The sequence below is a fragment of the Patagioenas fasciata genome, chromosome 5 (genome assembly GCF_037038585.1).
Source record: "Patagioenas fasciata isolate bPatFas1 chromosome 5, bPatFas1.hap1, whole genome shotgun sequence".
Classification (NCBI taxonomy): domain Eukaryota; kingdom Metazoa; phylum Chordata; class Aves; order Columbiformes; family Columbidae; genus Patagioenas; species Patagioenas fasciata.
Genome location: NC_092524.1, coordinates 63,488,328 through 63,500,746, shown reverse-complemented (window position 1 = coordinate 63,500,746; position 12,419 = coordinate 63,488,328). Strand labels below are relative to the sequence as shown.

At 47.5% G+C, this 12,419-nt stretch overlaps 1 protein-coding gene across 7 annotated transcripts in view; it reads left to right on the top strand.

Moving 5' to 3' along the window:
* Nucleotides 1–2,440: 2,440 nt before the first annotated feature.
* ZBTB1 (zinc finger and BTB domain containing 1) overlaps nucleotides 2,441–12,419 on the top strand; it is a 25,929-nt gene continuing 15,950 nt past the window's right edge. The window contains exon 1 of one of the 7 annotated variants that reach the window (XM_065838266.2): nucleotides 2,441–2,556. The gene's annotated coding sequence lies outside the window, so the exon portion shown is untranslated. Of the gene's footprint in view, nucleotides 2,557–2,670; nucleotides 2,693–2,974; nucleotides 3,140–3,242; nucleotides 3,340–3,615; nucleotides 4,042–12,419 lie in introns of those variants that run through there. The other 6 variants (XM_071809724.1, XM_065838263.2, XM_065838267.2 and 3 more) reach the window with 6 other exon arrangements.

Here is a 12,419-nt window from a genome sequence, read left to right as displayed (position 1 = left end):
TCACCCATGTCTGTGGCCCAAGTGCTTTGTTTAACCACCGGTGAATCCTGTGGACGCACCATTTCTCTCTCAGGCCTCCTCCAATCTCTTACTAATTTATAAACCAGGGGTTATTTTGGGTGAGAGCAGCTGTGCTGGGTCTGGCCGCAGGCGGGTGCAGCAGCGCCTGGCACAGGGGGGTGCCGGCAGTGCCACCCCCACCCTGATCTCCAGCCACCCCCCAGCTCCTCCCGGAGCATCGCCCTGAGCCACAGCCCGCGCTTTGGTGTGCAACACAATCTTGGAGGCATCTTTCCCATGAATTTTATCGTTAGACACAATCTTGGAGTCATCTTTCCCATGAATTTTATCGAATTGCTTTTTGAACCTATTTAAACTTCCAGTCCTCGTGGCGTCTTGCTGCCACCAGCTTAATTGTCTTTTGAATGGAAAAGGCAGTGAAAATCACTTATTGTATGCTTTCCCCATGTTTTCGGTGCAGTTTCATAGATCTGGTAACACCTACGTCCTCAGTGGCATCTCTCTTGGCTTGGGCCCCTCTGCAGAAGACATTCGGTGCCTTGGATCGTCCTTCACGGTTTTCTCTCATCCTTTGCTACTTTGCAGCTCATGTTCCTATTGCATTCCTGTAATGGCCATTTTTTTTAATTGGGTTGTTCCCAAAACTTTAGGGCAAATAGTGCCCCCAGCCCCCCGGAATCCAGCAGTTTATGGGGCTGTTTCCAACAGTGCCTCAAGGCAAGACGAGAGATGGGCTGAGAAGATGAAGCGTAGGCTCCAAAGTGGTTTGTTCCATGCAGTTTTCTGCTTATCCCACTGGCCAGAACAGTTTTCTCTTTTCCGTTGGTCTTTGTATTATTTATTCTATTTTAAATAGAAAGCTCGCTGGGCTCAAGGGCTGTTTTTCCCTCCCGTGTTTGTGCAGCAGCAGGATTGACAGTCAGTGGAGCTATAATCCTGCTGCTCCTATAAATATCAATAGCTGCATTTCTTCCCCAAAAAGGCTGGCAGTAAGTGGCTCAAGGTTTTGAACTCCATTCCGAGTTATTTAATGTATCTATTAACCCATGTACAGAGTGAGTCACTATTTGTAGATAGCATGTTATTTATTTAAATGATTAATTATTTACATATTATTTTGTTGACTGTGGTCCAAAGAGGGCTTTGAAGAGCTTCAGCAAAACTGAAGCCAAAATGATGGAAGCAACAGTGAGAGATGAAATTTGATGTTTCACTGTAAAACACAGGTGATGATAACGTACACCTCAGCAGATATCAACTGATACAGCCTACGCTGCTGGGTCAAATAAGAGAGCAGGACATAATCACAGCTCTCTTGATGAGCACTTCTGCTCGCTCCTCCTCTGTGGCCAGAAGGTGATAATAAAATAAAGAAATTAGAACGGCAAGTGTATTGGGAGGGTGCTGGGAGAATGGGGACAGTGTGAAATACAGGGACTGGCCTGCGCCCCATCTTGCAGGAGGTGGCAGAAGCTGCTGGTGACACTCAAGGGGGGCTGGGACGGAGCAAGAGGCTGCACAAGCCCCACATGGATGGTCTTTGCTTGTGTTGCCCTGAGACAGGTGAGGAACTGGAGAGAAAAAGTCCACTGAACCATGAAAAAAACCCCTTTCAGTGTGATTTGAAACTCACAACCACGTCAGCATATGGAGGCCATTTATTTAACTTCCTATAAAACAGGAAAACCTACAAAGAAGAAGTTGTATGGTGGAGGTCCCTCCACCTTTTGTGGGGACTGGTGCCTTACAGCCATGGAGTTTTTTTCCTTCGGCGCTGCTACAGGCATCGCACCCCTGAGCCAAGAGGGTGAAAAGAGGGGATTTTTGAGACAAATTTTGAAAGCTCCACTTTTATTCAGTAGTGGTCAGAAAATCCCCAGAATGATCCAGAAGGAAGGGGTGATGTCCCATTTGGAAACTAGGATTCTATTAATTGGGTTTGTCCTGTTTGCTTTCACAGTGGAGGGATGCGTAGGAAAACCTCGAGGGTCATTGAAGCAGGGATCGATGCTGGTACATTTAAACACCATGGCTTTTTTGTTGTTGTTACTTTTGTAATTTTCAAATTTGTAATCAAATCTTTTAACTTTGCTACCATTAAATTTTTCCCTTCAGCTTGTCTGGATACTGGATTGTTGCGGGAAACAAAAATGATGGTATCTCTAGAATCTGCATCCAAATGAAGGAGCTGTGCAGATTAAACACTTCCGATGCTTGTGCTGAATGACAAATGTCACTTTGGGGTGGAAAAGTCAAGTGGTAAGACCGGGAGGAAAGCTGGACCTGGCAGATGTTTTCTCTCAGCCCCATGGCAGGTAGCAGAGGGGCTGCTTGCAGCTTCAGGAAATCCTATTTGCTCACATGGACCAGTTCAAGAGGAGCTGGATGTTGTTAGACGTGAGAGGTCCAGAAAGTGATGGGAAGAGGGCCTGGGAAAGCTCCTAGAAAGAAAGAAAAAAGAAGAGCTGTCCTCGGGATCTGTGATAAAGCACGGCAGCGGCTGCCCCGCGTCACTGTCAAGCTCCAAGAAGAAAGGTGGTGATATTAACGCTTGAAATTGCAGGAAAATACTTTCTCACGCAACTTGCGGTTGTTCTTTTCGCGAGTGAAGTTAGACGGAGCAGGCCGTGGGGCTGCGAGTGCAAACGGCACACGCTGGACATGCACACGGGTTAGGAAGACTCCCCCGTTACCGACCGGCACGGCTGGTTTGAGGGAAACGGAGAGGACGGTGCCCCCCTGCGCCCCGAGGGTTTGTTGCGGGGGGGAGCGGAGCGGCCGGGCTTGCGGCACATGGGGAGGGGGCGCCGCCGGCGCCCCCTCCCCATGTGCCGCAAGCCCGGCCGCCTCCCCGGCGGCATGGGAGGAGAGGGGAACGCGGCAGGGAGCCGCCCGCCGGGCCCCGGCATTGGCGGCGGCGCAGCAGCGCTGGCAGCGGCGGGGCCGGGAGCCGCGGGCCGCCGAGGGGAGGGGTCCGGCTCCGTGCGGTCGCGGCGGAGCCGGCGCTGCGGCAGCAGCAGGCGCGGCGGGGCGGAAGTCCTTTGTTGCAGCCGCGGCAGCAGCAGCAGCGGCGCGGGCAGCTCGTCTTCGGCGGCCGCCGCTTCTCCCCGCGCCGCGGGTAAGCGGGGCCGTGCGCCCCTCCGTGCCCGTCCCCGGGGGCCGCCGCCGGGCGCTGGGGAGGGGGGGAAGGCGGGAGGCGGTGCGCGGCGGCACGGCGGCCGCAGCTCCGCCGGCGGCGGGAGGTGGGAAGTGCCGAGCGGCGCCGGCCGCGGCATGGCCCGGCCCGCCATGGTGGCGCGGGGGGAGCGGCGCTGCCAGGTAGGGGCTTTCCAGCCGCGGCCGGTCCCCGGCGAGCGGACGCCGGGGTGACCTTGCGCCCGACGGCCTGGCACGGCACGGCACGGCGCCGCCCGGGGTGCGCGGGGGCTGAGCGGCGGCGCCGCGGCGGCGGGTCCGGCGCGGTTCTCCCCGGGCGCTGCGCGGGGGCCGCGCTCCACCTGCGGGGCGGGCGGCGGAGACGGGGCCCGGCGGAAGCGGGCGCGGCGCGGGCGGGCGATGCTGCGCCGCTCGGCGGGGCTGAGGAGCGGGAAGCGGCCTAGGGAGGTGCAGCGGCGTGAGGCGGGGAAGGACACCGCGCTGCCCTATTTACTCTGGCGCTTGGAGTCACGTTAAACATCTCGAGTGCCGTTGTCGCCGCCCGGCCGTCTCTTTCCCGCCAGCAGGCCAGCGGATCCGAGCGCTGCCTTCTCGTTCTTTTTTTTTTTCTTTTAAAAAAAACCTACAAAAACTTCGAGTGAGTTGCAGTAGTTCAGCGAAAAACCGAGCGGAGCTGCAGCCCGGCGGGAATGCTCCACCCTGCCAGGCTGGAGACTTGGGTTTCACTGGGCTGGCAGCGCACAGATCGCCTCCGAGGCGGCTGGGAAGGAAGGGGAATCGTTTTGTCACATAAAAACAAGCCCTGTGTTGCTCTCTGAGCGGTGTTGAAAGTCTCGTTCCTCAAAGGACTCCTCGGATAGAAAGGTAGTAAAAAGAGTAGAGGAAAGGGGAATGAAAACACTGTGGGTTTGGGGCTGGGGTTTTATTCTATTGCTTTCATGTTTTTTCGTTGCGTGGAATTTCAACTTTGGCATATTTGTTGGCCGATAGACTAGTGCTGGTTCCTCTTGACACGTAGGCATTGGTAAATGGAGAGCATAGGCTGGATGCTGTCTAATATTTGGATATTTACTGCCAGATCCTTCCACTTGCTTGCATTATTCCCTTTGCACTAGAGTATCACAAGGTACAGCACATACTACAAAACTGTCCGGGACTGCAACAGTGAGTGTGGTGTTCCTTAGGTATTTAATTACATTAAACAAACATTCCTTTAATTAAAGGTGTTTGTTTAACATTCCTCATTACTGCTCTTGGAAAAACCCACATAGCAGCCGTGAGCAGGGGGGATGATGCGGGCTTCTCATTTTTGCTGAATTACAACTTAAGCTTTTGTGGCGAGCGGGGGAGAGACGTTGGGACCATATGGCCGTGGGGAAAACCGGCCAAACGCGAACGGTTGCAGTGCTGGCAGAGATTTTCCTACTCAGCAGCGTAGCGAGTTGACAAGATTGTGGAGGGATTTTTGGATGACTGGCCAGAAAATCTGAGGGGTAACAAGCCGTGTTCGTTGCGCTCTGTTGCTGTTTGAGGCAGCAGGGGACCAGCAGGCACCAGCGGGGTTGCAGGGATGAGCGGGGGCTGCAGGAGGATGTAGGGAATGAGGACGTGGGTTGGTGCAGCGTGGGAAGCTCAGAGGAGTAATAGAAGCCCCTTCTTCCTGGTAGCCGCAAAGTTTCGTGTGCAGTAAGATCACAGACTTAACAGATGCTTCAGCTCTGCTTGCACAAGGCATCTCTTCGTGCCATGTCACTGGCACAGGAATGTGCAGCAATTATGTTGAGAGTGCTCAACCAGTGATTTGGGTTTTTAAATGCTTTCTTACTTGAAGGTATGAGGTTAATTTCTTCTTTCATAGATTTCCATTGCTGCTGACAGCAGAGAGCCCTGAAAGCTGGGGATTGACAAAGCCTTACTAGTTATTTATTCTACTGGATGGAAACAGAATCACTGCTCAGAATTGAGATGATGGAAGTTTCCTGATAAAAATCATGGTGTCTTTTCTGGACCTCTCACTAGAGTCCTCCCGGACCTCACGCACGTAGCGTGAGAAGCCCCATGTGCGTTTCTCAGTTTGACCAGTGGCTCCCCAGCGGTTGGGTTTTCCTGCCCTGCCTCTGCTTGGGCACGGTGAAACTGTCACCCAAGGAGTTCTGCTGCAGCCACAGCATGTGCGCACAGCAGCTGACATTATTTGCATGAAGACCATTTATATCCTCGAATATGTCTGGTATTTTTTTTCTTTGTGCATGTTCTGCCATTGCAAAACTCTCTAGAATTAGCTGACTGTTGCCTTTTTTCCCCCATATTAAACCTGTTTCATTGGTTGGAGACTGTAGTGGCTTTATTTATTTATTTTTTTTAATGTGCTGCAAGTAAAATGTGAAGCATTTAAGAGCAGAAAGAGTCAACAAAATCTGTAGTCTGATCTGTTTGTCACAAGTTTCATTTGTGTGCACCCAGCAAGTTGTTAAGCCAAAGTACAACTTGCATTTAGCCAAGGATGCTTTCCTGGAAGGCAAAGGTACATTCATTTGAGAGTCTCAAGAGATGGCTAAGCCACCAAGATGTCTCTTGAAGTTGAAAGTTAGGGTAACTGGGAGAGCGTAGATTAAAACATTCATCTTTCTGCTACAAGGCATAAATGGCGTAATATTTTTTTTTCCCCACTAATTGCTTCTCTTAAATTTATTATTTACCATGTTGCCTGACAACTTTTTACAACTGTAAAGGTGTCAGATAAAAGATAACTGTGACTTGCTAGAGTAATCCTTTGTGGCTAACAAGTTATTTTAAAGGAAAGTGTAAGCTCCCTCTACTACTTTTACTCCATAGATCTGATCTAAAGTTGTTTGAAGTTGAGATCGGGCTTTACAGTAAACTCAATTTTCTTAATGTATTCACTTAGGCTTTTCTGACACCTTATTCCTTGTCTTCCAAGGAGTGGTCTTACCTAAGAACATGTAATACATCTTAACTAATTCTCAGGTAGCAGTTGAGAATCATAACTTGCTAAATTTTGATGCCTGTTCTTCATGTGTGGATGTGGATGCTGATCAGTGGAGAACTGCTGAGGAGGGATTGTGTGGCTCCAGCATCTCATGGTTGGGGGTTTTGGAGCATCTTACCTTTCCCTGGTTCAGATCTAGCCCAGGTGTCAGCTGAAACCTGTTTCTATGTGTTAGCCACGAGTTTGTTTAAAATGAGTTGATTCAGCCATCAGGATGTGTCTGAAGATGAGTATCTACATCACTGGAAACGGTTTCACAGCTAGCACGCCTGAAGGCAGCTGATTGGAAGGCCTATGGGAGGAGGATAAATTATACCTTCGGTTCATCGTAGCCTGAGTAATGGAGCTTAATTAGATTTTACCTGGCAGTACACGGAATTCCTGTAATTATTTTCATTTATGATCAAGGCTACGCTTGCAATGCAAACTGCATCTTATCCATACCTGCTGTTGAGGTGGATGGTGGTCACCTGGCCCCAAGTTCTTCACTGTTTTCACTATGTTTGTGTAAACTGAGGCACCTTCGTGGACTCTATAGTACCAGAGAAATCTTGGTGGCTTCCTCCTGAGTACGTCTAGATAAAGGCTGTAGCCCGTCAGCAGCTCTGTGGTCAGTGCACCGGCTGAACGTGTAAGGTTCTCGGGCATCATGCAGAGAATTTAGACATATCACACAGGGTTTTCTCCTGAGCATCTCGATGTTGTCATTTAGGAAATCCAGATTCTTTGGTGGGTCTGACCCACAGAGACAAAATAACTCTTTAGGGAGGAGAGTTCTTGGGAACCAGTGCCAGGGTGGGATATGGTGTCAGACTGTGATGGGGAATTTGCTTTCTGCTGCCCACGCGCTTGTTTCTTTGGATAACTGGGCGTTGTTTTCTTGAGGTTTTCCAGCCTCATTTTCTATTAGCACCGAATTCTCCACTCTGTTATGCTTTTGTCCAGCCTGCTCTTGGTTTCCAAAGAAAAGCAGCCAGTAACTAAGCATGTAAGCGCTCTGGTTTTGCCTGCTCAGCAGTGGAAATGCTGGGTTTTGAAAACCACCTACTAATTTTAGGAGCTGAAAGGCTCCTGAATTCTGAACCTTGTGGTATATCTTTTCAAAAGACAGACAAGTTAGCAAAAGAACTTGGCCAATTTTGTGCTTGAGGACTTTTTTTACTTCTTTAGTTGTTTTAAAACATTTCAGGAAATTTTAAATGTGAGGAAATGACAAAAAGCGTGTAGCTATAGTAAATATCTGTTCTTTTTTGTTAGCGGACTTACAAAAAACATATTTGGTTAGTGTAATAGTGTAACTTACCTTGTTCATGGTAACATCAGAATAGTAATAGTACCTGAGTGGTGACTTAAAAAAATCTGGTGGCATACAAGCAGCTTGAATCAAAGCATGGCAGTGTAAAACCAAACATTTACTGGGAAAACAAGATGCATTTGGAGACTCTGAGTTTGCAAATTGAAGTGAAATTACCTGACTCAAGTATCTTCACTTTTCCTTTTCATGTCAGGTACTTTGCTAGCGTATTTTTTTCAGAACACCACTGCATCATTCAGTATTGCTTATGGTGTGGCCTGTTGCTTTTTACTGCACAGATTGATCACTGCTGTAGATGGTGGAGTTACTTGTGTTCCTCATGGACTTTCAAGCGATGGTTGTGACTACAGTATTTGTGTGCTCTACAAAGGCAGCGTGCTAGTCTGTCCAGAATATGCCTGGCTTTTCTCCTCTTTTTGAAATAGAAAAGAGTCAGAGGGCATCAGAAATACTGAAAAAATTTGGATTGACAAACTTGCCTGCATAAAACTTTAATCTGTCCTGGCACTGATGGCGAGGGGATGCAGATCTCCAAGGCAGTGTTTGTTGCTGTGACATTCTCCTTTTTGTCCGCTGGTCTCATTCCCATCCCCTAAATGTTGTGCTGAATGAGCAGGGATCTTGTGTTGTTGCTGCTCAGATCCATCCCTGGGCAGATCCGAGGATGTGCTGAGTAAGGAAGGGAGGTAAGAGGGAGGCTGGAAGAATGTACTGCAATACATACAGAAATGGCAGCTGAATTAATCCTGCATTAATGATGGCTTTTCTTGTGTATATACTTAACTTTGAAACCTTGGGTTTTTTGTAAAAAGGACCCATTTTTATTCTATTGCCTGTTTTTGTTTTTCAAAACAAACTTCAAAAATAGTTTGCAGCACTGAGCCGCCCACATGGGTGATAAATTCAAATCTCTGCCATTTTAGCAGTTAAAATCACAAAATAATGGTAAATTATCGTTTTCTGAGAGCTTGCTCTTGATGAGAAGGAGTTTGTCATCAAACCTGTGATATTTGCTGATGGGCAAAGGGATGGCAAAATTGGGAATTTAGGGTTCAGTTCCAGGTTTTCCATCCATTCCCCAGCAAAAACATATCTGGCCCCTGAAACTTGGCTCTTCCCAGCCCCCTGCCCCTTCCCTCCACCATTTAGACCCTCATTGCACCCATTTTTAATTCCCTCTGCTGCTTTGAAATCTGAGTCACCTCCTCTCAGCTCAGCACTCCACTCCCAGCCTGTCTTTCCTTGCCTTCCTGATTTCCAGAGGTTTTCCCTCTTACAGTTCCCAATCTCCCAGTGTTTGCACTAAATCCTCTTCTGGGTCTGGCTTTCGTCAGCCAGAACCGAGTGTCTCCATCCAGCTACAAGGAGGGATGCTGAAACCCAGCGGTGAGTTATGGTGTGGAGCCATCTTCAGCTGCTGGTTTGTGACTTTCTGGAGGTGACACATAGAATTATAGAACAGTTTGGGTTGGAAGGGACCTCCCAAGCTCATCCAGTGCGACCCCTGCCATGAGCAGGGACATCTTCACCCAGATCAGGTTGCTCAGAGCCCCGTTGAGCCTGGCCTGGGATGTCTCCAGGGATGGGGCATCCACCACCTCTTTGGGCAACCTGGGACAGTGCAAAAGAGCTGCAGCAGGAAGTGTTCTCAGTGAGGCTGTCATCTGAGATTTTAGTAACTAACTGTGGGGTCCTGGTCCAATTTTGGGCTCAAGACGCTTCAAAAATAATTCCAAGAGTGATATTAAGACACAAGCGAGGTCATATGCGGCTAAACAATCTTATTTTTATGCCTAAAGAGAGAGTAAATCTTTTTCATTTTCACACCTAAACCCAAAGCAACAAAGGAAAAGAGGGGAAGAAATTAGGAGGAAAGTTAAGCAAGCATGCAAGAAGATAAGCAAGAGATATTCACCGCCAGGGATCCAAACGCCATCTCCTGTTGGGCAGCTCACATGTTTCAGGCCTTGGTAGCGCTGACAGTTTGCAGGTCTCAGGTCCTGGTAACACTTGGCAGTTTGCAGATCTTGGGTCCTGCTGGTATCGCGGTCCAGGTCCCCGTGTCAGAGTCCAGGTCCCAGCAGTGCTCGGGTCTCAGGTCCACCAGTCCCAGGTGACAGGTTTGGTCCCGGTGGTGGATGGCCACACTTGCAAGTCGTAACTTGGTCATTTGATGGCCGTTGGTGGCGGGCGTTGCCTGAGCACACTGCAGGCCTGGGCTCAGACGTTGGTGGCTGATATTGCTGGAGCTTCACTTGAGTTTACACAAGCTTCAAGCATTCTTTGAGTTTTAGCAATTCACAGTGATCATGCATTTTGCACTTTAATTCACTGTATTTAGGCCTTTACAGCGGGCCAAATTAAGCAAGCAGCGTGAGCAAGCATTTTTCTGTAACAAGCAGGCCTCAGGCATATTATTTTAGCAAGCAAGCTTTGAGACAAATAATTCACAATATCTCAGCCTTCCGCACTTATGCCATGTGTTAAAGACCACCGTCTTTCACACACACTCAAACAGTATGCTGAGAGCCATCGCCTCTCACACTAGCAAAAGTCTTTAAGTGTGAACAAACTGATAATTTTTATCTTCTTCTCCCTGTCAAGCTGATAGCTTGGCCAAATTCAGGCAGATTTTTGTATTGTGACAACATATCCAAAACATAGAACTTTCTCCCTTGTGAAGTCTGTCTTCAAAGATTTTGGAAGAGAAACTTTTTTTCTTTCTTTTTAAAAGAAAATAATCTATATATATGAAAGTTTTTTTTTAGCCTCATTTTTGGACCCATTTTGGCTGAAATTGTCTGTGGAGGGAAAGAAAAATCAGTCCAAAGCAGACAATTCAGAAGAAAAGCTTTACCTTTGCAGCTTGAAATGTGTCAAAGTTTTAAATAGCCTAACATAGACTTTCATTGTGAGGAGTTTCGGTAGCTGCAAATACATACATACAGCAGGTCAATACAGAATCCAGAGGGAGGATGTCAGTACTTTCATTAACTTTAAACACTCCCTGTTTTAACACCTACATACCACGACAGAGGCCAGGTTGGTACCTGAGCACCTTGCCATCCTGGTGAAGTGACCTCATGTTGGGGCTTTTTTTTCCCAGAGTGGTGGTAGGAGGTTGGCATTGCCAGTGTATCAGGACAGTGCTAGAAGCTCTGCGAGAGGGTCCTGTTTACTGTCTCTGAGGAGACCATATAGCGGCCTTCCAGTACCTAAATGGGACCTACAAGAAAGCTGGAAAGGGACTTTTTACAAGGGCATGTAGTGATAGGACAAGGGGTGATGGCTTTAAACTGAAAGAGGGTAGATTTAGTTTAGATATAAGGAAGAAATTCTACACCCTGAGGGTGGTGAGGCAGAGGAACAGGCTGCCCAGAGAAGCTGTGGATGCCCCATCCCTGGGAGTGTTTGAGGCCAGGCTGGATGGGGGCTCTGAGCAACTTGGTCTAGTGTAAGGTGTCCCTGCCCATGGCAGGGGGTTGGAACTAGATGATCTCTAAGGTCTCTTCCAGCCCAAACCATTCTATCATTCTATGAGAAGAGGAAATATATTTCATCTTTTCAAAAAAAGGAGGAAGCTTTGAAATGATGACTTTGTGTGCTGCCACTCCAGTGGCTTCCAGATCATTCCCACGGGTGAAAATGCCCCAGTCTGTGGATGTGTGCAAATGGTTTGTGATCTTCTTTTTCGGTACAGGCTTGCTGCTTGCACTGCTCTTCTGCTGTTGAAAGATGCAATGGAGTACTTCTAGTGTACAAAAAATTTTAAATGCAAAAATTAAAACTTGCCACTTTGTGAAGATGAGATTAAAACCAGCTGTCTTCAGCCTTTTCTTGTCTCGATGGCAGTTCACACCAAGAGGCCAGTGGTGCCTTAGACTGAATCTTCTCACTTTCTTGTTGGTTTTCACTCTTGCAGTGAGGAAGTTGAAGTCAATTCTTTGTCACCATACAGCTGCTGTTTTTAATACTTGATTCAGTATACTGAATTATTTTCAAGTGTCTAATAAATTACCTCAAATCCAAAACACTTTAGCACTTGGAAGAAAATGAAGTGCCGTTTTATTATTATTTGATGTTGAGAGCTTTGCTGTTTTTCACAGAAACATCTGAACTCACCCAGTGACTTAGACAATAATCAGTCTTCTGTAGAAAAGACATTAAGTTGTTCCAGAGATTTTCCTACTTTAAAAACCACCCTTTTGTGAGTTAGTGAAAAATGCTTCAATTTCATGTCATGAGTTGTATTTCTAAGTGGACATCGCTGGGCCAAACTAGTCAGAGAATTATTACAGCACGGTGCTCTCCTTGAATTTTGGGTTTGGAGGACTGGGTTGAGAGGGGAGGAGCATCTGCCATTCGGACGCTCTTCATCAGTGTAGTTCAACCCAAATCTCGATGTTCCTGTTGCCAGACAAGGTGTCGTGCTGGTGGGAATCCATAGGTACTGCTATAGGAGCTGGCAGTAGGAAATATTGCTGGGTGGGGTACACATGTTCTTGTCTCGAGAGTTTGAATGTGTTTCACCGTGGCAGCCCTTCCTGAAATGAAGGACTGTGACTAATGTTAGGTTTGCTTCTTAAGGGGCCAGGCAACACCTCTGACTTGTGAATTCAGTAGTAATTGTGGAATTCAATTTCTCTGCCCATTTCCAAGCCTCAGGGAGATGATGGGGAGGGAATGAGAAGAAATCAGGGAGCATTTTTGTGTGTATTTTGTTTAAATATTGGACACTTGAAAGAATGGTTGCAAATCAATCCATGCATTTCATCAAGTCATAAAATGCCTTTTAATATATATTGTTTTCTAACCTGTACTTTATTTGTACAAATCTCATGAGTTATTTGCGTTGTTTGCAATAACCTTTCAAAATGTTAAGAATGCTTGTTATTGCTTTAGGTTTTTCATTTCACT